Here is a 27216-nt window from a genome sequence, read left to right as displayed (position 1 = left end):
AATCAGAAGAAAATCAAATCATCCCCGTGTAAACTTTAGACATCAACACATCAAACATCTAATTGTTGTCCATCTAGTTTACTATTGTATCAGCTTTAATTAAACGATTTTTTCTTCTATTCTTACTTTCTACATGCAGATCAAAGAAAGGAAAAAGAAAGAACGAAGAGAAGAAAATGAAAAACTCACCTTAAAACTTGATCTGAAAAGAAGCAAGAAAAAGAGAGAGAAAGTTCAAAGAAGAAGACCAACGCCAAGATGTATAGTGGTTTGCCATTATATCCTACATCCACTATTTGAAGCAGCCACGGAAGAGTTTATTCAAGTTTTTCAAGGATCAGTCTCTACAAGATAAGTACAGAGGTTTTCTTCTCATTGTTTTTCACATGCTCTACTCATACTCAGTTGTAAAACTAAATATCATCCGAGAGAAAGATAATGATGAATGGGGCATATATTTTGTTACAAGTCAGTTATAAAAAAATCATTTTAATTTCATTTTCTTCTAACTAATTTCTGTTACGTTTTGATCGATGTGATTGTAAGAAGAAGCCCATTATGTGCTTTGCTTGTTTTCCTTACCACGGTAAATGGTAAGTTTTAATTCACTTACTTGTTTACAACTCTCCACCTTGAATTAAAACTTCCATTCCCGACTTCTCATTTCAGATTACTCCTTGAGGGAGAGGTCTTTAATCTTAAGCAACTTCAAACAGTGCTCAAGCTTTGACCGGGTAACAAATTTGGTTAATATATCTACTGCATTTTCCTCTGTTTTTACTTTAGAAATTTTTATTGTTCCCTTCTCCACAATGTCCCTTACAAAATGTAATCGTATGTCAATGTGCTTCGATCAATCATGAAACTATTGATTTTTAGTTAGGTGAATTTCACTTTGATTGTCACATAAGATATTTACTAAATGTTGATTAAAGCCTAGCTCTTCGATCAAACCTTTTAACCACACAGCTTTTTTTACTACTTCTAAGACGACAATAAACTCAATCTAGAGTTGATAAAGCTACTATCGACTGGGTAGTAGATTTCCATCAAACAATATTTCCCCCAAGTACAAAACAGTAGTCAGTGAGTGATCTTCTTTTATCTAGGTCTCCTATGTAGTCTGAATCCGTAAACCCAGATAAAATCAGATTCGTGGAATTAGGATATTTGTACAAAAGTCATCTGCTCTTAGATCCTCCTAGATATCAAAATATCCATTTCACAGCCTCCCAATGATTCTTATCAGGATTGCTCATGTATCTGCTTACAAGACTTGAACAATGTGCCAAGTTAGGTCTAGTACAAACCATAAGATACATAACACTAGTTGTGGCATTTGAGTATGGAACTCGATTCATTCTCTCTATTTCTTCTTTTTCTTTAAGAGAGTCTTTAACCAGGAGCTTGAAGTGTTGAGCAAGAGGTGTACCAACACTCTTAGCATTTGCCATATTGAATTTCTTCAGGATTTTCTTGACATAATTATTCTGACAAACATACAACTCGCCATCTGATCTGTTTCTAAAAACTTCCATCCCCAAGATTCTGTTAATTGCCCCTAAGTCTTTCATTTCAAATTCTTGAGATAGACCTTCTTAATTCCTCTTAACTCTTCCATGTTCTTTCCAGTCAAAAGCACATCATCGACATATAGTAGAAGATAAAGTTTTACATTTTTTGTAGCTTCTTTAGTATACACGCAAGGATCAAAGTGACTTCTTTTGAAGCCTATGCTTGTTATGAAGTCATCAAATCTCATATACCAATACCTAGGAGACTGCATAATTCCATATAGGGACTTCTTCAGCTTACAAATATGTTCTTGTTCTTTTCTACTATAAAAATCCTTTGGCTGCTTCATAAAGATTTCTTCATCTAAATTTCCATGGCGAAAAGTGGTTTTCACATCCATCTGTTGAAATTGTAAGTTCTTATTGTTGGGTTGTATGTCCTAAAACTTGTAGTTTGTAAAATTAAAATATATTCTATTTGCAATAAAGATGTTATAGAGATTTTATTTAATAAATATGTTATTGAATATGTAAATTGCACTTATAAAGCCTAAATCCAATAAACTAAGATCCATGGCTATTACATAGGTACTTAGACTTTATGTGGAGACATAAGAGTGGATCAAGTTCGAGTAGATAACCAAAACGATCTATAGTATACAAATAAAGTTGGGTACCTTATTCTGATAACACTATCAGATGCGGTCCACTTTGTATTTAGTACAAATGATGTGATCCTGAATCGTTCATGTGAAGACATGCGAGTGGAGGCGTCCTATGCAAAGAGTGTATATAAGACCGAACTAAGAAATAAGTCACTCTTACTTTATAACGTTGTTTACTGTTTAAGACTAGTTGTTTCAAAAGATGACCTAGGTAACTGGACCTTAATCCTAAGCTAACTACGAACTCTTGTTTATTTGTGATTATCCTTAGATTTGCATAGGTGAGGGTTGGCTTAATAGCATCGAGCCTCCCATTTCAAGGATAAGATCGAGTAAATAACTGGGGACATAAGGTGTAAGACGGAATTCATTCCTACCACTTTTAGAGATAGTAGAAAAGTTGTTGTCTTAAGTATTGATTCTAGATCTTGAACAAGGGGCCCCACCCTCTCAATGGCCCGAGAAACTTGATTTGGTAGTTAGATCACAAACCAATTGTTCATTAGAGGATCAGTGAAACTTAAGGAGGAAGATGTAATCTCGAGGGTGAAACAACATTTTGACCTAGCCATTATTACGAACAATCTATGAAGGGTCGACTTACTGATTATGGTTAAATCAAGTAGACAGAATTATATCTACAGTGAGGGAAGTGCAACTACTGGGCTTTAGTGGAGTGACTCGGTAGTTAACGAATGTTAATTAATTCGGTTTAAGGAGTTTAACCAATTAATCTCGGATCGTTGGAGTCCATGATCTATAGGTTCATTAGGTCCCCTTACTAGCTCAAAAACGGATTAAACCTTAAAATAGAGTGATGAGTAAATTTGAAGCATTCAAATACGAATTGAGGGAATTAGTACTTATATACGATATAATTACACATTTAATTATCGAATTAAACGAAATTGGAGAATTGGATAATATTTAAATATGATTTAAATATTAATTACATGAATAGAGATTCATGATTAAAGAATTGGTGTTTTATTAATTTAATTTGATATTAAATTAATATAGTTAATTAAATTGTTTAATTACTTATTAAAAATTAATTTTATTTGAAAATAATTATTGAATTAATTTTGTATACATTTATTGAAATTATATATTAATTAGAAAAAATTTTATAAATAGAAAAATCCCAAAAATATTTTACACTTTATAATAAAAAGTGCCAAAAAGTTTTGTGTACTTTTGTAACTTTTTGCTATAAAATGTAAATATTTTTAAATATTTTTTTATTTAAAAAGGCCCCTATTAATTATTGTATTAATATATATATAGATATCTATAAATATTGAAATTTTGATTTCAAAATTTATTTAAATTGAATTATGAATTCAATTAAAAATGTGAGAAATTTCACTTAGTAGATTCATCCCCATTGAACACCATGAAATTCCACTACCTTCTTCAATTGAGGTGTCATTCTCTCGTGAAGATCAATGGCATGTTGAAGGTGAAGAAATACTCAGTTCAAAGACTGAGAATTGGGGTCATGCAAGTTGATTTTGTTGTGGTTTTCTAGGAAGAAGAGTTCTTCAACTTAACCAAAAAATTCAGTCTTCTTCTCCCTAAAATTTCCTAAATTAAAGCTCATTTTGAATTCCACAATTCTATTTAAGGTCCAAGAGAATAGTAGGGGAGATCAGGTGGTGGTCTACAAGGAGTTGTTGTGGAAATTCAAGCTGAATTCAAAGTTGAAGAGAGTTCCTCAAAGATATGTTGCTGAAACCCTCTTTTTATCTTATGAACATACTTTCTTTATTGCTAAAATTAATGAATAAGAGTGCTTAATGATTTTGTTTGCTTCCGCTAAGTGCTTGCTAACTCCATCACTTACATGCTACAATTGCCAATAGAACTCTTATGGATGTATGTTTGATAAAAAGGGAAAATATTTCTGGGTAATCCACCCCCTCTCTATGTGTGAATCCTCTCGCAACAAGTCTGACCTTGTATTTGACTCCACCTTCACTTGTCTTTTTTAATTTTTTTCTTAAACATCCATTTACAAGAAATAACCTTTTATTTAGGAGATATAACAACTAGATCCCATGTTTTATTTTTATATAGGGAGTCAAGTTCTTCTTTCATAGCCTTCAACCAGAAATCTCTTTCATTACAACTAATGGCTTCTTCATATGATTGAGGTTCATCATTTAAAAGTTCTTCTACAAAATTCAAAACATAAGAAACATAATCAGCTTGTACATACCTTGTAGGAGGCCTTATCTCTCTTCTATGTCTATCTCTCGAAAGAGTATAAGTAGACAGATCCAGAGAAGATGTTGCATCTTGTTGTTGTTCATCATCATTTTCAACAACTGGTTCAGAATCATGAGTATTTTCAGTATCAACCTACTCATTAGACAACTTTTCTTTATTTTCTTCATAGAACTCCACCTGAGTCTTAGAGTTGTACCCTTCATGGAAAAACTTCTCTGTCTGCGAATCCTTTTCTGATTCCATATAGAATTCCTCTTCTCTAAAGTTAACACCTCGACATACAATGCTTCTTTTAGATTTAAAGTCCCTAAGTTTATAGCCCTTTGAACCTTCTGGATATCCCAAGAACATACATTTTAAGCTCTAGGCTCTAACTTTTCTTGCTTAAGGTGTATATATGCAATACGACCAAACATTCTAAGATTAACAAGACTTGGTGGATGACCACACCATTTCTCCTCTAGAGTAAAGAGATCTATAGAGGTGCTAGGACTTCTATTAATAGTATAGGTAGTTGTGGCAGTAGCTTTAACCTAAAAAACATAGGATAAGTAAGTTTCTGACAACATACATCTGACTCTTTCCATGATAGTTCGATTCATTCTTTCAACTACTCCATTTTGCTGAAGGGTGAGGGTGTTGATTTATGTCTTGTTATACAATGATCAACACAAAATTTATTAAAAGAACCACTAAGAAATTCAAGACCATTATCAGTCTTTAAGAACTTTATTTTTCTACTGGTTTGGTTCTCCACTTTTGCTTTCCATCTCAGAATTTTTCAAAGGTTTGATCCTTTGATTTAATAATAAAAATTCAGACCTTTCTTAAGTAATCATTCACAAATGACAGAAAATACCTCAAGCCACCAAGAGAAGGAGTTCTAGATGGACACCAAACATCTGCATGAACATATCCTAAAATCTCCTTGGTTGAGTGTTGGTCTTTTGTAAACTTAAAGTCTTTTAGACTTGCCAAAGACACAATGCTCACAAAATCTCAACTTTTTAGTACCTCTTGATTTGATTGTCCTATGCTTTAGAAGCTCTTTAAGGCCTCCTTCACTGATATGTGACAGCCTTCTATACCATAATTTGAGTTCTTCATCTCTATCACTCTGGGATATCAGGGCATTGTCCTTAGGGCAGATATTCCTGATTATGTACAAGTCATTCTACTTTTTAACCTCTAAAATTACTCTAGAATATTTTACAACCTTCAGAGATCCTCCACTAACCATGATTGAGCACCCTATTTCATCAAGCATTCTGATTGAAATAAGATTTCTTCTCAAATTAGGAACATGTCTTACCTCTTTTGGCAGAATTTCTCTATTGTCCCCTAGTTTGACCAACATTGAGCCTTTTCCAATGATTTTACAGCCATTGCCATTTTTCTTGTAAACTAAGCCTCCATATTACAAATTATAGGATACAAACCACTAGCTTAGAGGAGTCATGTGAAAGGTACACCCTGAGTCTAAGACCCAACCTTTCTTTTCCTAAGTTTTTCTATCCATGGTCTTTTCATTTATGACTGCCAAAAAAATTCTATGTACTCAAACCATTCTTCTTCAATAGAAATATCTGCTCTACCATGTTCTTTAGGTTTCTTCGCTAACTTCTTCTTTAGTTCTAGACAATTTGTTTTGAAATGTCCTTCTTTGTAGCAATAAAAACATTTGAGAGGTGCTTTCTATTTGTGGAATCTTAGGCCTTTAACAAACTTATTCTTCTTGAAATAGTTACTCTTCCCTTTTGAGATCAATGTCTCACCACTACTAGTTGCTTTGGAATCAGACTTCAACTCAAGCTCTTTACGTCTGATTGTTGCAATGACTGAGTCAATAGTGATGGTGTCCCTACCATATTTCAAGGCTACTTTCACATCTTTATAATCTTCTGGAAGGGAATTTATTAGAATTGTTGCCTCACTTTCACTGCCTAGTTTTTCATCAGTTTGATTTATTACAGAGGCCAGTTTCTTAAACTCATCCAAATTCTCATCTAAAGACTTGATTGCATTCATTTTAAAAGAAAACTATTTTTCTCTCAAAAAGATCTTACTTGGAAAATCCATTTTAACATACAGGGTTTGGAGTCTATTCCACTCATCGTGAGTTGTTGCTTCATCAATAACATGTCTCATTGCATTATTAGATATATTCAGCAATAAAGTTCTACAGGCAGTCTCTTCTATCGATTGTTTTTCTTCAGCAATATGGGTTTCAAGTAAAGATTTAGGATCTTCTAAAAACCTTTTAATGCTTTCTGGTGAGTCAAAATTATCTTGATCCTTTTTGCCATAGATTAAAAATCTCCATTTCCAATAAATTTTTCTATCTCATATCTTTCAACAGCCATCGATGAAATTTGAAGGCCCTGATACCAATTTATAATAAAACAAAATAATAAAAACCAGAAGAAATTCATATCATCCACGTGTAAACTTTAGACACCCACACATCAAACATCTAATTGTTGTCCACCTAGTTTACTGTATCAGCTTTAATGAAACGATTTTCTTCTTCTATTCTTACTCTCTATCATACATGCAGATCAGAGAAAGGAAAAAGGAAGAACAAAGAGAAGAAAACAAAGAACTCGCCTCGACCTTGATCTGAAAAGAAGCAAGAAAAAGAGAAGGAAAGTTCAGATAAAAAGATCAACGCCAAGATGTATAGTGGTCCGGCATTATAGCCTACATCCACTGTTTGAAGCAGCCATGGAAGAGTTTATTCAAGCTTTTCAAGGATCAGTCTCTAAAACAGAGATTTTCTTCTCACTGTTTTTCACATGCTCATACTCACTCATAAAACCAAATATCATATGAGAGAAAGATAATAATGAATGGGGCATATATTCTGTTACAAGTCAATTATAAAAAAAATAATTTTAATTTTATCTTCTTCTAATTAATTTCTGTTAGGTTTTGATCGAGGTGATGGTAAGAAGAAGCCCATTCTGTACTTTTCTTGATTTTCCTTACCACGGTAAATGGTAAGTCTTAATTCACTTACTTGTTTACTTCATAAGATTACATATCAAATATTTTGGGTACAACAAACACAATAACATTAATACATAAATGTCGTCATAAAACAAAATACAAACATCATATTCATAAATTCATATTGTCGGTAAAACATGTGTTTACTTGTTGAAACATAACAAAACAAGAACTTTATATGAGAGTTGGAGTCCAAGAATTTGGTTGCGAAGGATTAACCAATAATAGGAGTCCTGGTAACCATGTTGGTTTTCTGACTAACCCAGATCCAAACCCTATCACACCTGAAGTCAAAAGTGACATTTGAGCCTTCATCAACAATGATAGCATCAACCAAAGGGTTCTCTTTCTCGATAATTTTCTCTGCATCTTTTCCCAACTTACCCACTAACTCAGGCCACGAACTCTTTCCTAAATGAGTCAAACCAAAATTAAACAACATTACTTAATTTATTGCAAAAAATTTTATATTAATATAATTAAGTCTAAAAAGTATATATAATTAAACACTGGAATTGTCATTGTTGTACCTTTGCATGTAGACATCTTGGCTGTGAATTTGTAGCTACTTTGTTTTTCTTTCCCTTTTAGCTCTTGTGTGATACATCATATTTGTAGGGGGGAATGGGTTTATATAGGATAAGGGTTTGATTTATGTTTAGTGTTTTTATTTGACTTTCTTGTTATTTCTTTATTCTACGTAAGTAAATTGAGTTGAGAGGATATATATCACAAGTCTTAACCGTTAAGCTATATGTGTTCATGTGTTTGTAATTAGTCAGGCTTATAGTTTCGAGATTTATATCAATGTGAATAAGGAGAAGAAAAAGAAAAATGCAAGAGTACACATTTTGACAAAATTGTTGTATCCTTGAGAAAATTGAAAAGAAAAAGGAGGTTCTTTCCAACTTATACAAACTGATATACATATAAGGTTAGAAGTCAAGACATAAAATATGGCTTTTTTGGTCAAAATAGTTGAATTCAAATTTGTTTCTCCAATTTCAAATCCATCTGTCTCAATATTGTTGATATTTCTTTACATCTTAACCACAATTCTTTCCACATCTTCTTTTTTTTTTTTTAATAAAGGATAGAATGGATCAATAGGCGCATCCAACCTCTCAACTAAATTGACACATCTTTATCGTTCTCATCATATCCCAAAATCAAATATATTCAACAAAAAGGATTACAAAGTCTAGAGCAAGAGAAGCTCGATATCAAGTAATACAAACAAAGATAGGCTAGGGAAAAGTCATCTGATATAGAATAAAGCCATCCAATTTTAGTTTATATAATTTCTGATCCCCTAATATTGGTAAATAAATTTATTATTGGTTTTTATTTTTTAAATAATTATTACTTATTAACATTTTTAGTATAAATTTTTTTAAAACATATTATTCACATATTGTTTCATTTTTCCTGAAAAACTATTATTATTTATTTAACTTTTAATATAAATTTTGAGATATAATAAGAGTAGATGGACTAAAATTGAAAGGTTTTCTCTGTTTTTTTTTTTTTTTTTTACAAGATACTAGAGGAGGGATCAAGAGGTAATCAGAACATCTTAACTAAGTTGACATATTCTTAACACCTTCATTACATCATAATGGCATAGTGTGTATTCATTCAAAAAAGAAGAAAATATACCAGGAGAGCTAGAAATCACCTCATACAAAAGAAAGGTAGAAAAGGCTAGAGAAAAAAAACTCCAATTCAGAGTAATAGTAGAAATATCATAATTACAAAATAGAGGGAATTTTATACTCTATAGAGTAGCCAATGAGATAATGTCATCCCACAGCCTCTCCTATGTACATCTCATTTACTAGCAACTTAATGAAACTAATTATGTGACATTATATATAAAAAATAAAAATTTATAAATGTATAAATTATATTTATTTTAACAGATAAAATTTAATAACATGAAAAGAAAGGAAGCAAATCTCACCAAAAAAAAAAAGGAAAAAAAGACAAGTTAAAAATTTAGTTAAGATTGTGAATCTTAAACAGTTATGTCTCTCAATTAAAGTATGACATGATTTTACATTTAGTCTCTATAATGTATATATCAGTGATTAAGGTCCCATTTGATAACTATGTAGGTCTCGTATGGTAACTGTTTTCTTTTTTATTTTTATTTTTAAAAGTTAAGCCTGTAGACACTATTTTCACCTCCAAATTTCTTTTTTTATTATCTATTTTTCACCAATGGTTTTAAAAACCAAGCCAAATTTTGAGAACTAAAAAAAAAAAAGTAGCTTTTAAAAAAAATTGGAATTTGGCTAACAATTCAACCAGTGTACTTAAGAAAGATGGAAATCATGGTAAGAAATGTGGATGAAATAGGCTTAATTTTCAAAAACAAAAACCACAAACCAAATGCTTACCAAACGGACCTTAGTTTTTGGTTGTTTGTTTTTCAAAATTAAGCTTATGGGCACTATTTTCACCTCCAAATTTCTTCATTTATTATCTAATTCTCTTACCAATGGTTTAACAAACCAAACTAAAATTTGAAAACTAAAGAAAGTAGTTTTTAAAAATTTGTTTTTGTTTTTGGAATTTGGCTAAGAATTCAACCATTATACTTAAAAACATACAAATCATTGTAAAAAAAAAAAAAAAAAAAAAAAAAGAAGAGGGAGAAATAGACTTAATTTTCAAAAACTAAAAACAAAATGATTATCGGACCTAAATTATTTGTTTTTAGAATATATATGGGGAAGACCTTGAAACAATAAATAAAATGATAATTATTGTAAAGGGTAAAACTATGAGAAATATTTTCCAAAAATAGAAATAAAATAAACCATTACATAACCAAATTTCTAAAATTCAAATTTTATAGTCCAAAAATAATGCTACAGAAATCACAGATACAAAACCGCAAACTTTGTTATTCAACAAAAAATGAAAAGCAAACAACACAATACAATGTGTGTGACAATAATTCATCTGAACGTATCGATTTAACTGGATAACTAAATAAAAATAGAAACACATTTAAAGAAGCGAGATTATAATTATCACACATAGAATGTGATAAATTTAAAGCATAGATAAAATATTTGATAATAATTAGCCGATGCGAGGAGTCCTAGTAACGATATTAGTTTTCTTGTGGACGAAAACAAAAACTCGATCACACTTGAAGTTGGTGGTGACAGAAGATCCTTCTTCAACAATTATGGCTCTAACCAAACTATTTTCTTTCTCTATAATTTTCTCTGCAATTTCTCCTGGAGCATTAACAAGCTCCGGCCATGAGCTCTTTCCTGTGTGTCACACACCCAAAAAAAAAATCAACTATATAGAAAGAGATTTTCAAAATGACATCATATTAATTAAAAATAGCTGTTTAAATATGGAGTAATGTATCCATCTTCATGCATTTCTTTAATAATAAGAGGAAAATATAAATTATCATATGACAATTTGTAATTATACATTTTAATAAGAGAATGCATTTAACCATTGAATATTACATTTACCTTTGCATAAGTTTGGCATCCTTGGCTTTGTGCAGTTGGAACTTTGGAGCTTATATTGACTAGTGCGTGGCCGGGTATGATGGTATTGAAAGAATTAAGGGGAAGTGGGTTTTTATAGTAATGATAGAGGAGATGTGATTTAATTAATTATTGGTGTCTCCATGTTTGTCCTTTTGATTTTTTAATTTTAAATGAAACTGCCGGCTGATCCGGCTGGCCGGACAACACCGGAGAATCTTAAGTTAGCTTTGTTTTGTCTTTCGATATACTTACACTATGACAAGGCCTAGCTAGCTGCTTCTTCCTTCATTAAACACCCTCCAAATAATGGTAGGGTACAATAGGTTGAATATTAAACATGTTTTAATTAGATAAATTATAGATGAATTAATTTATGAGAGTTGAAAAAATTAAAAGATGGGAGTTGATTAAGTATGCTAATGTAAGAGTTAATTTAGTAGAGTTTTACATGAATTAAGTGTAGGATTTTAATTGTTCCATGTATGTTTAATTAGGGTGTGAGTTATATATTTAAATTTACCCATGACAATCCTATAAATAGGATTGACATTTACATTGTTGATGTATCTAAATGTGTAGAGAAGAACACACAAGAGAGTTCAATCAAAAGTGTGAACTAAGTTTGAAAAGTCTTTCAATTAAAAGTATTTTTGTTTCTTCTCTAATAATCGTTTGTTGGTTATTTATTTGTGAGTGTCTATCATATGCTTCCAATAATGTGGTATCAGAGCTTGAGTTTAAAAAAAAATAATTGTTTTTGCAAATGGCAAATAACAATTTGATTCCCTTCCAAGTGCCTCAACTTATGAAAGAAAATTATAGCAGTTGGTATTCGTAGGAAAGCTCAACTTGGTTCACAAGAAGTATGGGACATTGCCAATAATGGTTATGAAAAACCAGAAAGTGATGCGACTTTAAATCAAGCTCAACAAGAAACTTTGCAAAATACAAGAAAGAAAGATCAAAAAGCTCTCACCATCATTCATCAAGTCATCGATAATCCAAATTTTGAGAAGATTTCTAAAGCAACTACTACACATCAGGCATGGCAAATTTTGGAGAATATATGCAAAGAAGTAGATCGAGTCAAGAAGGTTTGCCCCCAAAAATTAAGAGGTGATTATGATATGAAAGAATCTAAATCGGTTTCAGATTATACTTCAAGATTGCTAGCAATAGTAAATGAAATGAAAATATATAGTGAAACGATAGATGATGAGCAAGTGGTAGAAAGGATTCTTCGCTCATTGGATGAAAAATTCAATTTCATCGTTGTAGCTATTGAAGAATCAAAGGGTTTGAGTACAATGTCCATTGATCAACTTATGGGTTCCTTACAAACCCATGAAGAGAAGCTTCTCAAGATGAACAAACAAACAACTAAGCAACTTTTTCAGTCAAAGTTGCAGTTTGAGAGATAAAGGAGATAGCCCAGAAAAAGGCAATCGAGGTCGAGGACATAGTAATAATCGTGGACGTGGTGATTTCAAAGGTCGAGGTCAAGGAAATTATTGTCAAAAAAAACTTGATGAGAGTAATTCAAACTCTAATTCATCAAGAGGTCGTGGAAGACAAAGTTATTCAAGGTCAAATAGAGACAAATCAAAAAATGAAAGAATGTATGATAAAAGACAGGTTGAATGTTATAACTATCATAAATTTGGTCATTATTCCTGGGATTGTAGGAATAAAGTAGAAGAAAATTAAAATTGTGCTGAGAAAGATGAAGAAAGTAGTGAGTCATCTTTGCTTCTGACATGCAAAGGTGAAGAAACGTATGAAAACAACGGTACCTTGGTAGCAGTGCATGCAATCACATGTGTGGATATAGGCCAATGTTTGTGGAATTTGTTGAATCCATTGGTGGTGATATCATATTTGGTGATGCCATAAAAATTCCTGTTAAAGGAAAAGGTAAGATTTTGATCAACTTGAAGAATGGGAAGCATGAGTTTATTTCTAATGTTTATTATGTGCCTAATATGAACAATATTTTGAATTTGAAAGAACTCTTAGAGAAAGGTTATAATATTTTTATGAAGAATTATAGTCTTTCGATAAGGGATAACCGTGATAATATGATTGCTAAAGTGCAAATGACGAAGAATAGAATTTTTTAATTAAACATTCAAACTAATGTTGCTAAATGCTTGAAGTCATGTTTGAAGGATCCATCTTGGATCTGGCAATTGAGACTTGGGCATTTAAACTTTGATGGTGTTGAGTTAATCAATCTTCACTAGGCCCAAATACTTAAGACCAACACTAGAATAATGAAGAAAAGGCTAAGAAATATTCTGTCAAAAACTTGATGTTGGATACTCGAAGCTAGATGTCTTCCTACTCGATGCTCAATTAGAATTCCCTTCTTAGTCTGACGATTTTTGTTAAATCCTCGATGAAACTCGATGAAAACTAATTGATACTCAATCTTACTCGATGAGTCTTGATCTTTACTCGATGCCACGCGAAGATGAAAATGATCAACTCGATAACGGAGATTGATACACGATTGAACTCGATGCTCTGTATTCGATACTATTTGAAACGAGATTGTATGGAGCGCGATTTGTAGAAAGATTACAGTCGAATAAACAAGAAAGATAAAGACGAGAAGAAGAAACACAGAGGTTTACGTGATTCGGCAAGATTGCCTACGTCCACAGGAAGATTCAAGTTCTTTTTCTTTAGAAAATTGCGTACAGCTTTTGTTTGTTTACAGAAAATTAGGAAATGATGAACTCACTCACTCTATTTTTGTTTTTCTGATCAGAGGTATTTATAATGCATATCAACTGACCGTTACAACACAAAGTTAGTTATAAACAAATAATAAGCTGAGGTATTTGAGTCACGGCTTCTTCAAATTGCTTGAGACTATTAACAAGGAAGAACATGGTGAAAGGACTGTCATATGTCAAACATCCAGATCAATTTTGTGAAGGTTGTCTTTATGGAAAGCAAGCAAGGAAGAGTTTTTCACAAGAATCTTCTTCAAGAGCAAGGAGACCGCTAGAGTTAGTTCACGTTGATCTTTGTGGACCAATTAAACCAACCAATTAAACCAAGTTCTTTCGGTAAGAATAATTATTTCTTATTATTTATTGATGATTTCAGTTGAAAAACTTGAGTTTATTTGTCAAGGAGAAATCATAAGTATTTAGCATGTTCAAAAGATTTAAAGCTCTTGTCAAAAAAGAAAGTGATTATTAACTAAAAGCCTTGAGATCAGATAGGGAAGGAGAATTCACTTCAAATGAATTCAAAGATTTTTGTGCAAAAAATGGAATTCGTCGGCCTATGAAAGTTTCATGGACTCCTCAACAAAATGTGTTGTTGAGAGGAAGAATAGAATGATACTCAATATGGCTCAAAGCATGTTGAAAAGTAAGAAGATGCCAAAAGAATTTTGGCCATAAGTTGTTGAATGTGTTGTATACTTGTCCAATCATTCTCCTACTAGAAGCTTGTGGAACAAAATGTCTCAACAAGCATGGACAGGAAGAACACCATCCATTGCTCATTTGAGAGTATTCAAAATTATCGCTTATGCATATATACCTGATCAAAAACCTAAGAAGCTCGATGATAAAAGTGAGAAGTGACTATGATGCAAGCTCAAAAGGCTACAAGCTTTATAATCCTACTACAGAGAAGACAATGGTAAGTAGAAATGATGAACCAAAAGACTATAAGTTTTTACTTTTTCCTAATGATGATGAAGAGACTAGTGACAGTTCTTCTCTATCAACACTACCAATGTTGCCAATTACTCCACAACAAAGCACACCTTCATCATCTAAAAGCTCAAGTGAAGGACCTCGTGGCATGAGAAGTTTATGAGACATATAAGATGAAACTGAAGAGTTAAGTCAAAGTTTTAATAATCTTACTATTTTTGTCTATTTGGTAATAGTGAACCTTTGAATTTTGAAGAAGTTTTGCAAGATGAAACGTAGAAGACTGCCATGGATGAAGAGATAAAGGCCATAAAGAATAATGATATATGGGAACTTTCTACTCTTCCAAGTGAAAAGAAAGCAATTGGTATCAAGTGGGTATTCAAAACAAAAAGAAATGAAAAGGTGAAAAGGGAGAAGTGGAGAGGCATAAGGCAAAATTAGTTGCAAAAGGCTACTCTCAAAGAAAAGGCATGGACTATGATGAAATATTTTCTCCCGTTGCTCACTTGGAAACCATAAGGTTGTTGATCACAATTGCTGCTCAAAGTAAATGGAAGATCTTTGAAATGGATGTTAAATCAGCATTCTTGAATGGATATTTAGAAGAAGTATACTTAAAACAACCTCTTGGCTTTGTTGTGAAAGGTCAAGAAGATAAAATCTTGAAATTAAAGAAGGTGTTGTATGGATTGAAAGAAGCACCTAGAATGTGAAATAGCATAACCAACAAATACTTCCTTGACAATGGGTATTTGAGATGTCCTTATAAACATTCTCTATATATTAAGACTAATGATCGTGGAGATATTTTGTTGGTTTGTTTGTATGGGGATGACTTAATTTTTATAGAAATTTGTGCATGTTCGAAGATCTCAAAAAAGCAATGACCAAAGAATTTGAAATGACAAATATTGGGTTGATGTCATATTATCTTGGCATTGAGGTGAAGCAGTCAAAGGAAGGTATTTTTATCTCTTAAGAACAATATACTAGAGAAATTCTAGAGAAGTTCAAGATGTTCAATTCTAATCCTGTCACAACTCCAATTGAAGTTGGGATAAAACTGTCCAAATATGAAGAAGAAGATGTCGTTGATCCTTCATATTTCAAAATCTTAATTGGGAGTTTGAGATATTTGACGTGCACACGACCATATATTCTTTTCAGAGTTGGATTGGTGAGTCGATTTATGGAATCTCCTACAATTACTCATTTGAAAGTGGCAAAGAAAATTCTTTGTTACCTCAAAGGTATGCTTGATTATGGATTATTTTATTCTCCATCTAAAGAATTCAAGCTTGAAGGTTATTGTGATAGTGATTGGACTAGAGATGTTAATGATTGAAAAAGTACAAGTGGATATGTGTTTTTTATTGGTAAAACTGCATTTACTTGGAGTTTTAAGAAGCAACTTATTGTGACATTATCTACTTGTGAGGCAGAATATGTTACTACAGCCTCATGTATTTGTCATGCAATTTGGTTAAGGAATTTGCTAAAAACAGTTGAAATTTTACAAGATGATGCAATTATGATCCATGTAGATAATAAATCAACAATTGCTCTAGCAAAGAATCCAGTGTTTCATGATCGTAGCAAGCACATTGATATAAGATTTCATTTTATCAGAGATTACATTTCAAGAAAGGATGTTCAAGTTAAATATGTGAAGACTGTAGATTAAATTATGGATATTTTCATGAAGCCACCCAAAGTTGATGTGTTTAGCAGGTTAAAAACTTTCCTTGAGTTTGCAAAAAACATGTTTAAGGGGGAATGTTGAAAATTAAACATATTTTAATTAGATAAGTTATAGATGAATTAATTTATGAGATTTGAAAAACTTAAAAGATGAGAGTTAGTTAAATATGTTAATGTATGAGTTAATTTAGTAGAGTTTCACATGAATTAAGTGGATTTGAATTGTTTCATGTATGTTTAATTAGGGTGTGAGTTATGTATTTAAATTTACCCATGACAATCCTATAAATAGGATCGACATTTACATTGTTGTTGTATGCAAGTGTGTAAAGAAGAACACACAAGGAGAGTTCAATTAAAAGTGTTTTTTTGTTTCCGCTCAAATAATCGTTTGTTGGTTATTTATTTGTGAGTATCCATCACACGCATCCAATACAATATAGCTTCTAAAATCATTTTACTTTATTATACTGTACCTTTCTTTATATTTCAAAGTTATATATTTTAATTTTAAACTTTTAATTTGATTCAAAGCAACTATTTTACAGTAAAATAGTGTGCTACACTCTTAGCACAGACGGTCATTTTCCAGTCACTACAACAAATAACCTTTTTTATAGCATTTTTGAAAAAATGCTATAAAATTTTATTCAAAAGAACACGCTGGTTTATTATTTGAAGTTAGACGCTCAGAAATTTCATTTTTCATTGCACTTGCCACTTAAGATTTGAAATCCCTAAAATTTTCATTACACTTTCCCCATTTCTATTCTTTTGTTTATCATACTCTTCCCAGTTCCCACTATTTCTCTCTCGCCATTGAAGCTCTTCCCTTTCATTGACCATCTCTCAAGCTTCTACCACTTCGTCTGTTTTCCCATGACCAACCAAGCTCCACTCTTGCAACCACCGACAAAGATTCCTTCTCCTAGTACATGGCAAGTTTCAGAATGTCAGCACTGCTTCTGCTTTGGCTTGCTTTTTCGATCCTAATTGGAGGTCTTCTGCTGGATATTCTTATATCCATGAAGCTTGGTGTTTCTGTATTGTCCATAAAGATCACAATTGGTACATTTTCATTGATTAAGCTATACTTCTAGTTTCATCGAGGTTTTTATGGTTCTTGAAACTTTGAAGAACAGGAGTTATTGTGGAGCTTGGACTTGGAACTGTGTTTCGACTTGCATTGGAGTTCTTTCAAGAGTAGAATTCAACAAAAGGATAACAGAGGTTGGAATCAAATGTCACTATTGGGCACTTTCTAGGTACGACCCATTTTGATTCATTCACTTTTGTTCTCGATTTTTGCTAGTATTGCTCTGTTAACCTCATTTGTCGTGTGTAATGTAATTCATGTTTGGTTGGAAGGAATTTTGGTTTAATTTTGTTGGTGGGTTTTGATTTCTTGAACTGGGCATTTTAGATTGAGGTTCATTTTTTGTTTTTTAGTCAGTTGTGACATGTAATGCAAAGATCTTATTGTATATTGGGTATTTTGTATTTTGTGTTTTAGTCGTTTGTTTGGGACTAAAAAATAAATTTGATAGATGAAATTTATGCTTCAAGTGGTTGGTGGGTTTGTTTCTCTTTATTAGTGATATGGGATGAACACAGTTGCACATTTTTTCTATTCAATTTAGGGCATGAGAGAATTTTGGGCAAAGGAATTAACAGATGATGCTTAGAAATGTTAGTCCAAGTCTTTTGTTCTATTGATTCAAGTCTGTGGAGTTTGAAATTTGAATGAACATTTTAATATGTCGAATAGGCATTCGAATGATGTTAAGACCAACCACGGCACCAATCAGAATAATGTCGATGACCTTGAGAAGCAAGAGGGTTGCTCAGCCATTATCATTAGTATTAGACCTTTTTGCAAAAGATGTTCATGATAATATCTTTGGTTGATATTGTTGACCAAATATTTAGTAATTTGGTTGCATCTTAGTGAGTTTTTGTGATGCTGAATTGATCAATTTTTTGTTGTTAGTTTGTTGAAAGTAAAAAAATATTTCTAGATTTCTTTATAATAAAAGTTATGGGAACTTGTATGATTATATATTTGTAGAACTTTGTAAGAATGTTAATTACCGTGTGGATTTGAAAGATTTCTAAGTAAACAATCTATTTTAAAATGTGCATCAATCATGCCTATGTTCAACCTATGCTTAGTAATTATTCTATTCTTCCTTCCTTTGCCAATTTTCAAACCGTATTTTTTTTTTTTTAAGGCAACAGAAGGGCCCTTATGGAATAGCATTAACAAAACAATTTGGGATGAGAGAAATTCTAGGAGTTTCAATAGAAAAGAAAGATCCTTTAGAGATGTTCTTGATTCATCCATCCATTTTTAATGCTTTGTTTTGGTGTAAAAGTCCAAAATTTGTTGATCCTGGTTCTGGTGATTTCCTACTCTTAAGCTTGGTCCAATTCCAGTGGATGATAGTGTGAGAAAGGATGTCATCATAAGATTGACAACGAATGTGGTTACGGATAAGACGTTCTACACTGATTCGAACAAAAGAGACTTTTTAAAGTGGGTAATAATATACAAATGTTCAAATTTCAGTTTAAAACATCTTTTAGAACATTTTGAATTATCGCTTTCTTATTCTTTTGATAACATTTTCCTTTTCTTCTATGTTGTTCTGCACTATTTCTCTTCCCACCATCAATTATTTATTGTTTTGTTTTTACCACGAGTATTATTTGTAGGTTCGTGACTATAGACAAGACTAGGATCTTTATGTTGATGAACCACAGGTAGGAAAGTATTATTTTAGTATGTTTGTCATGCTTATTTTTTTGCTTTTTTCTTAATGGATAAACAAGATACACTTTTCTCTATTGCTGATTTCAATCTATTATTAGAATTGTAAAACTTTTTCATGTTTAGATATTATTATGAATTTGTTTTTAGCATAGTTATTCATTGCGCCTTTGTTTCTATTTTACTATTATTTCATATGCCTTAGAGTTCATGACCATTTTTGTATTATTATTGTCTAATGAGTGGCATTTATTATTTCAATGATCTATAAAGTATAATGTCTACTTATCCTTTCACCAATGCTTATATATATTTTTTACATTAACCATAGCTAAAATGAATGACAAACTCGTGAATTTAGAGGTAAGTAGAGGTTTAATAATTGTGTATTGTTTGTGCAAGATGATTCTGTGCTTATTGTTTTCCTTCTTTATATCTCGTGAATTACTAGTAGCTTTTATGAGTTGCAGTTGAATCTTGACTTGTTCCCAACATTTCGTGGGATGTGTTTTGTAGAATGATTATTAACATATTTTGCTTGAGTTTTAGGCATTAAAGATGTGTTTGGTTCATAAGTTTGGGAAATTCATCTAACTACTATATAATTTGTTGTTTGCAGGTTTATAATTTTATTTAAATTGAAGAACATGTTAGATCGATTTATTATGAACATGTTGGATGGGTTCATTAAGAATAATACTATTGGTCCTACCCTTGTGAGTTTACTATATTGTGAATATACATGGTTAGTTCAGGTGTTTGTAAATGTTGGGATCTTAATTATTTCTTTTCATTTGAACCCAAAGATATTGTTAACCATGAATTTTAATTTATATATTTTAATCTTTTTGTTTTTCTTATTCCTTTTCTTCCAGCTTGACTTGAACATAGTAATTCATGTGATTGTTAGTATCAAATATCTAAGTCAAGGAGAGAAATCTAGTGGGATGTTAATGAAGTCCCTCATATATATTTTCTCTTTAGTATATGCTTTGTTTTCATCATGTCATTGTTTTTGTCTTGGCTTTGTTTAAGTCTGCTAATGGAGATGATCATTTTCTAGATCTTAGAAAATTTTGGGTATGTAATGAGTAAATGTATTAATCCTATTTATATTTCAACTCTATTTTTGGGTCTCCATAGCTTGTTTGACTATTGAGAGAATGGAAAATAAAATCTTAACTTTGTGATAATTTTGTGATCTTTTGATTATAGAATATGTGTATTTGGTTAAAAATGACTTCAATGACTTTGTCACACTGTTGAAAGTGAAAAAGTTTAGGAGAGTTGTCTTTGTAATTATATTTTTGATTTGTTTAGATAGATATTATGCACTTGAAATTGGTTGGAGGTTACTTTATGGGTTTTGTTTATTGATATCAATAGGTTCTTTACTTCTTCCTGAAGTTTGGAAAACCCGTGCGGAAGCGTGATATGCAATCGTGTCTCTCAATTAATTTTACAAAACATACATAAATCAGAGATGTGACGAAAATAAAGCATGGTAAACATTCAATATCCTATAGCATGATTTTACATAACAAGATAAGAACAAAGGGAAGTCGTACTTACCCTTGAAGTCATAATTGTTGGGATTGGTGTCCTAATTCTCCCGAAGTCTCGTTGTTTGTAAAGATACACATTGTTTGATGAATAAAATAAATGTTATTTCATTTTGGCATTTACTCATATCCAATAAACAAAGCTCCATGGTTATCTTATGTGAACTTAAGCATGTATATGTGATATACAAGTGGATCATGCCTTAAGTGATAACCTAAATAGGTCTGTAATATAAGGATTAAGGTGGGATACCTGATCCTAGTGACACTACGGATATGGCCTGCTTTGTAAAGATTTGCAAGTGTTGTAAACCTACTACAGATGGTAGATCCTGACCATTCATGTAGAGACGTGCGAGCGGGGGTGTTCTATACAAAGAGTTTTTATAAGACCGGATCACAAGATGACTAAATTCTGTATATAACGCCGTTGATACTAGAGACTTACATCTCATCTAAACGACCATAGGTGATATAACCTCAATCCTGAGTGTTTTGAGAACTCTTGCCTTTAAGGGCGGTCCTTTGATTAGTATGGGTGAAAGTGGTCAGATTGCCAACTCAACATGGCTACCTTTTTAGGGACTTGTCTGATCTAAAAGCTGGGAACTCAATCCACAAGATGGAATTCACTCCTTTCTCGAAGCAGGGATAAGTAGAGAGATTGCTCCCTTAAGGGCTGATTCTGGGGCTTGAACATAGTGGCCACAACTTCTCTTTGGAAGAGAGGCATCAATCATAGTAGGACTATGACTTATGTTCATTAGAAGGATCAGTGGTACTTAAGGAGTTAGATGTAACTATAGGGGCATAACGGTTATTGGCCGAGCTGTACTTACGAGCAATCTGTGAAGGGTTGTCACACTACTGATTGGTTAAGATAGATGCATAATATATCTATGGTAAGGAGAGTTCAACTGTCGGTCTTTAGTAGAGTGTCTGACAGTTAATGGATGGTGGATCCCGTGACTAAAGAGTTTAGTCAGTTATCCACGTACCGTTGGAGCTTCGAGCTATAGGTCCATAAGGTCCCTTTGGTAGCTTAATGGATTCAATTGAGGATCAGTTCTTGGTGTTGATTTGAAATGTTCAAATTGACAAGAGGTAATTCGATTATATATGATATGATTGGTATGATGTATGAAATACATCTAGTGAAGAATTAATGTAAATGAGATTTACATTAAGTGCCATGGAATAGAAAAAGAATTATGGTTTATATGTTTCATGAGATGAAATATTAAAACTATAGGTTATAAATATAGTATGATAATTTGGTTATCATTTATATTTATAATAATATTAATTATTAGATAATTAAATCTTTTTCTCTAATAACCAATTAAGTGGGAAGTTATTGGTGGTTTTCATGGTAACCGTGAGATAAAAGGAAAATTATTTTTCTAATTTTAGAAAGTTATTTAAAAAAAATGATTTTGTGAATTCTCTCACGGAACGGAAGTTGACAAGTAAATAAGATTTACTAAGCGATAGTTTGACTAAGGTAAAGGATCGTGTAGTGTTTTGTAAGCGACAGATAGGGAATTAAGCGATGAGCTAAACGATCACTTAGCTTTTGCTAGACGATCGCTTAGCTTTTGCTAAACGATTGGGCATCGACCTATACGATAGGTTTCAACCATCTCCCACTTGCTCAATCGTTTACACGATTTTTGAATCCTCTTTCTTCTTCCTCAAACCAAGTTCACATGGAGCCCACCCTCTGGATTCTCATATCGAGAATACCAAGGTAGCCTTCTTGGTGGTGTCATACTTAACTCGACGCCGTCGAGGTTCTGTGGAGGCTATTCCTGTTGTTGGGGTGTTCGTGATCGAGGCGATCACTGAGTTCGAGTGCATGGTGTTCGTGCTGTGTAGCGGTTGTGTTAGACGAGCATTCAAGTTTGTTGCGTACGAGTGTTCGTGATCAAGGAGGCTTGGCGATGAGTCGACAAATGTTCGTAGCATTTCTCCTTGTTCATTTGTACTTTTCATGCTGTAATTTTTATAATGAATGCATAACCGCTTGTTTGTGTTTACGACTGTAATTGTAATGTTCATACATGATTGTAATTTGGAATGATCTTTTTCGCTGCTCATGAAAATCCTCGTGATTGATTTCCTTCAATAATATCTTCACAAATTCCTCTTCTTGATCATGAACACTTCGAACTGAAGGACTGTAAAGTCCGATGTGGAAGCGGGAATTGGTCCCAATTTTCAATTTTCATAGAAATTAAAATTACAAAGACCTAAATATGCATTCTAGAAAGAATTTACATCATGCTTTTTGAATATGTAGTGAAGAGAAAAAATTTAAAGTTAGTCATACTTACCCTTGAAGCCCAATAATTCTTCACGAATTTCTTCTTGATCGGTCACGAACAAATCTTCCTCCTTATGAATCATGATCAAAATCCAATTCCAATTTAGAACACCACCAAAAGTGAGACCTACGTATTCTCCATAGGGGTTGAGAATCACAAGAGCGTGTGGGGCTTTGTGATAATTTTAGGAAGAGGAAGAGTTAGAGAATTTGAGAGAAGAAATTTTTTTTATTATTTTACAGGGAAGAACTTGGGAGAGCATTATTGATCATCCAGATCATCTGCGTTTTTGGGAAAAATAAGGTGATTAATCCCTCTGCAACAACCCTAATCCCACGATCAAAATTAGGGAGATATTGGGGAAGGAAGTTATTTTAATAACTCCCTCCCTTTTAATTTAAATAATAGTAGTACAATAACTAATTTATCATATTATATATAATTATATATTATATCAAATATAACACATGACATATAGTTTATATTATATCAAATATAATATAACCTATAGTTAGTAATACTCTCAAAATCTATAGTATTCAATATGAATAAAATTTATATTAAAAATAATTATATGAATCCAATTCATGTAATTAATATTTGAATCATATTCAAATATTTATTACCTCTCAAAATAAACTTTATATTAAAATTTATCAAATATATTATATTAATTATATCATATATAATTAATTCCCTCAATAAATTTGAATAGTTCAAATAAATCCAAAATTAATGTGATTCTCAATAATCCATCGAGCTCTCAGCGGACCTTATGGACATATAGATTGAAGCTCCAATGGTACTTGGATAATTAATTAAATTATCCAACATCCATTAACTGTCGTTCACTCTATTAAAGACCAACAGTTGCACTCTTTACATTACAGATATATTTCTGTGTCCATTGGATATAACCAGTCAACAGTACATTGAACCTTCACAAATTTCTCGTAAGTACAGCTGAGCCAAAATGTCGTTTTGCCCCTATAGTTACATCTAACTCCTTAAATACTAATGATCCCTTTAATGAACAATAAATCATAATCCAATTATGACCAAACCCCTCTTGGGCCAAGAAAGTGTGTGGTGCTACATTGTTCAAGTCCCAGAATCAGCTCTTAAAGGAGTAATTTATCTATTTATCCCGACATTAGGGAATGAATGAATTTTTTTTTTTTCTGTGTAGCTGTGTTCCCAGCTCCCAATCAGACGAATCTCCAAAATGGTAGGCATATTGAGTCGGCGAACTGGCCGCTCTCACCCATACAGATCAAAGGACCACCTTCATAGGTAAGAGTTCACAACTCACTCAGGATTCAGGTTATGTCACCTATGGTCATCCTAGTAAAATGTAGGTCTCTACTATTATGGTATTATATAGTAAGACTATTCATTTCGTGGTCTGGTCTTATACAAACTCTTTTTGTATAGAACACCCCGCTCACATGTCTCCACGTGAATGATCAGGATCAAATCATTTGTAGAACTTTATAACAATTGTAACGTCTACAAAGCGAGTTGTATTCATAGTGTCACCAAGATAAGGTACCCAACCTTATCCATCTATTACAGACCATTCAAGTTATCACTTAGACATGATCCACTCCACATAAATGTTTTAGCTACAAAGATAACCTTATATATTTGTTTATTGGTTTTGTGGGTTAATGCTACTAAATGTCAAATAAAATATCTCATATTTTATTAAATAAATAAACTATTTGTACAATACAATTATAAACTACAGGACCCACGAGATTTAAGCATCAACCCCAACAAGAACTGTATTCCTTTTTCCAAAAACTCACAAACAAGACTTGGACGCAACCAAACAAAGACATTTGTATTCCCTATAGGGATTACAATCCACGAGAGGTGTGGGCTTTCTGATTAATTTTTGTGAGAGAGAAAGGAGAGTAATTGAGATGAGAAGAAATTGCAGAAGTGATCCTTGTGTATTCTATAAAGAGAGAATCTTCTGTGATTCAATTGGCATTGACATAATAGGAATATTTCGTCTATTAAGGAGGATTCCCCGAATACCTAAAATAGAGATCCTCTTTGTCTTAGCGGAGCTAGCGTTGTTTTATTTCCTTCAATCCCTCACTCTCTCTCCCCCTATACACGATCAAAATGAGAGAATTGGGGTGAGGCAATTACAATAACTCCCTCCCCGAATTTAGAATAATTTAAATTCAGATAGTTTAAATTAGTCTAAATACATATACATATTAACTACTTTAATATGTATGTATAATAAATTTTATGTTATATCAAATACTAACATAACCTATAGTTTATTAACCTCTCATTTAACTTATAATATTTAATATGAATCGAATTCATATTAAATTTATCCTATAGTTTTTATATGAATCATATTCATATAATTAATATTTGAATCATACTCGAATATTTATTTCCTCTCAAATAAAACTTTATATTATAATGTATTACATAAATTATATTAATTATATCATATATAATTAATTTCCTCAATTAATTTATATTCAAATTATTCCAAAAATAATTTGATTCTCAATAATCTCAGTTGAGCTACATAGGGAACCTTATGGATCTATAGATTAAAGCTCCAATGGTACTTGATTAATTAATTGTATCTTTAATTAAATTAATCAACCTTTATTAACTGTTGGCCATTCCACTAAAGACCGACAGCTACACTCTTCACACTATAGATATATTTCTGTGTCCATTGGATATAACTAATCAACAATGTGTTGACCCTTCACAAATTGCTCGTAAGTACAGTTAGGCCAAAATTACCGTTTTACCCCTATAGTTATATCTAGCTTCTTAAGCACCACTTATCCCTCTAATGAACAATTAGTTGTAGTCCAACTATAACCAAACCCCTCTTTGACAGATTGAGGCACCTCATTGTTCAAACCCCGAAATCAGCTCTTAAGGGAGCAAGTTCTCTACTTACTCTAACAATAGGAAATGAATGAATTCCTTCTTGTGTAACTGTGTCACCAGCTCCTCAATCAGACGAATCCTCAAAATGGTAGGCATATTGAGTCGGGGAAACTGGACATTCTCACCCATGCAAATCAAAGGACCGCCTTCATAGGCGAGAGTTCATAACTCACTGAGGATTCAAATCAAGTCACGTATGGTCATCCTAGTGAAATATAAGTCTCTTTTAGCAATGGTGTTATAAAGAGAGACTATTCATTTCGTGGTTAAGTCTTATACAAACTCTTTGTATAGGATACCCACGCTTACATCTCTCCACATGAATGATCAGGATCAAATCATTTGTAGTACTTGTAATAACTACGAAGCAAGCCATATACGTAGTGTCACCAGGATAAGGTACCCAAACTTGTTCATCTACTACAGACCATTTAGGTTATCATTTAAACATGATCCACTTGTATGTATCTATATACATGTTTAAATTACATAAAATAACCTAGGATCTTTGTTTATTAGATTGAGTGTATGCTCATAAAATAACGATTATTTTATTGATAACAATTTGTTTACAAAGTTTACAAACTACGAGAATACAAGATAAATTTAGGACACCAACCCCAACAATCTTCCATTTGTTCTAAAGCTAGGGAGCAAAATGTACAATACAAATAAAGTACAAAAATACAATAAACTAAAGCATACACTATACCCCAATTATATCTCTCACTTTCCCTAGACAATATGTCGCGTATCTCATAGACCCAGACTTTCTAGATGACCCTCAAACACTTTAACCATGAGAGTCTTTGTAAACTGATCATCAACGTTGTGCTCCAAAGCAATCTTCACGACTATCACATCACCTCGTTGCACAATCTCCCAAATCAAGTGATATTTTCGCTCAATATATTTGTCTCTTTTATGACTCTTAGGTTACTTCGCTCAATATAAGGCTGCCAACAACCGATGCATAAGAAACTCGTCTCATTTCATCAACCTTTTAAGAAGTCTTAAGACACTGTACCTTAGACAAAACAATTTCATGTCTGCCCTTCTTGGAATTATGCATCGAATATCTGAAAAGCATCTTGTCAATTTACGATGCCTGAGACAAGGCCAGCGTTTTGTTCTTACGATCCCTAATGATCTGAATCCCTAGAACAAACTACACCTCTCTCAAATATTTCATTTGGAACTGGGTGGCTAGCCATTTCTTTACATCTGTTAGAAAGCCTACATCCTTCTTAATGAGTAAGATATCATCCACATACAGCATGAGG

General features: G+C 32.3%; 1 long non-coding RNA gene across 1 annotated transcript; it reads right to left on the bottom strand.

Annotated features, from left to right (window-relative positions):
* Window positions 1-7501: 7501 nt before the first annotated feature.
* LOC120069485 (uncharacterized) lies at window positions 7502-8089 on the bottom strand. The gene is made up of 2 exons (XR_005479555.2): window positions 7951-8089; window positions 7502-7831 (listed from the first exon to the last, which is right to left on the bottom strand). It is a non-coding gene; the product is annotated as an uncharacterized LOC120069485 (long non-coding RNA).
* Window positions 8090-27216: the final 19127 nt, after the last annotated feature.

Source organism: Benincasa hispida, chromosome 1 (genome assembly GCF_027475165.1).
Source record: "Benincasa hispida cultivar pf3 chromosome 1, pf3_genome.v1.1, whole genome shotgun sequence".
Lineage (NCBI taxonomy): Eukaryota > Viridiplantae > Streptophyta > Magnoliopsida > Cucurbitales > Cucurbitaceae > Benincasa > Benincasa hispida.
Note: the sequence above shows the minus strand (reverse complement) of the source record. Positions and strands in the feature narration are given on the sequence as shown.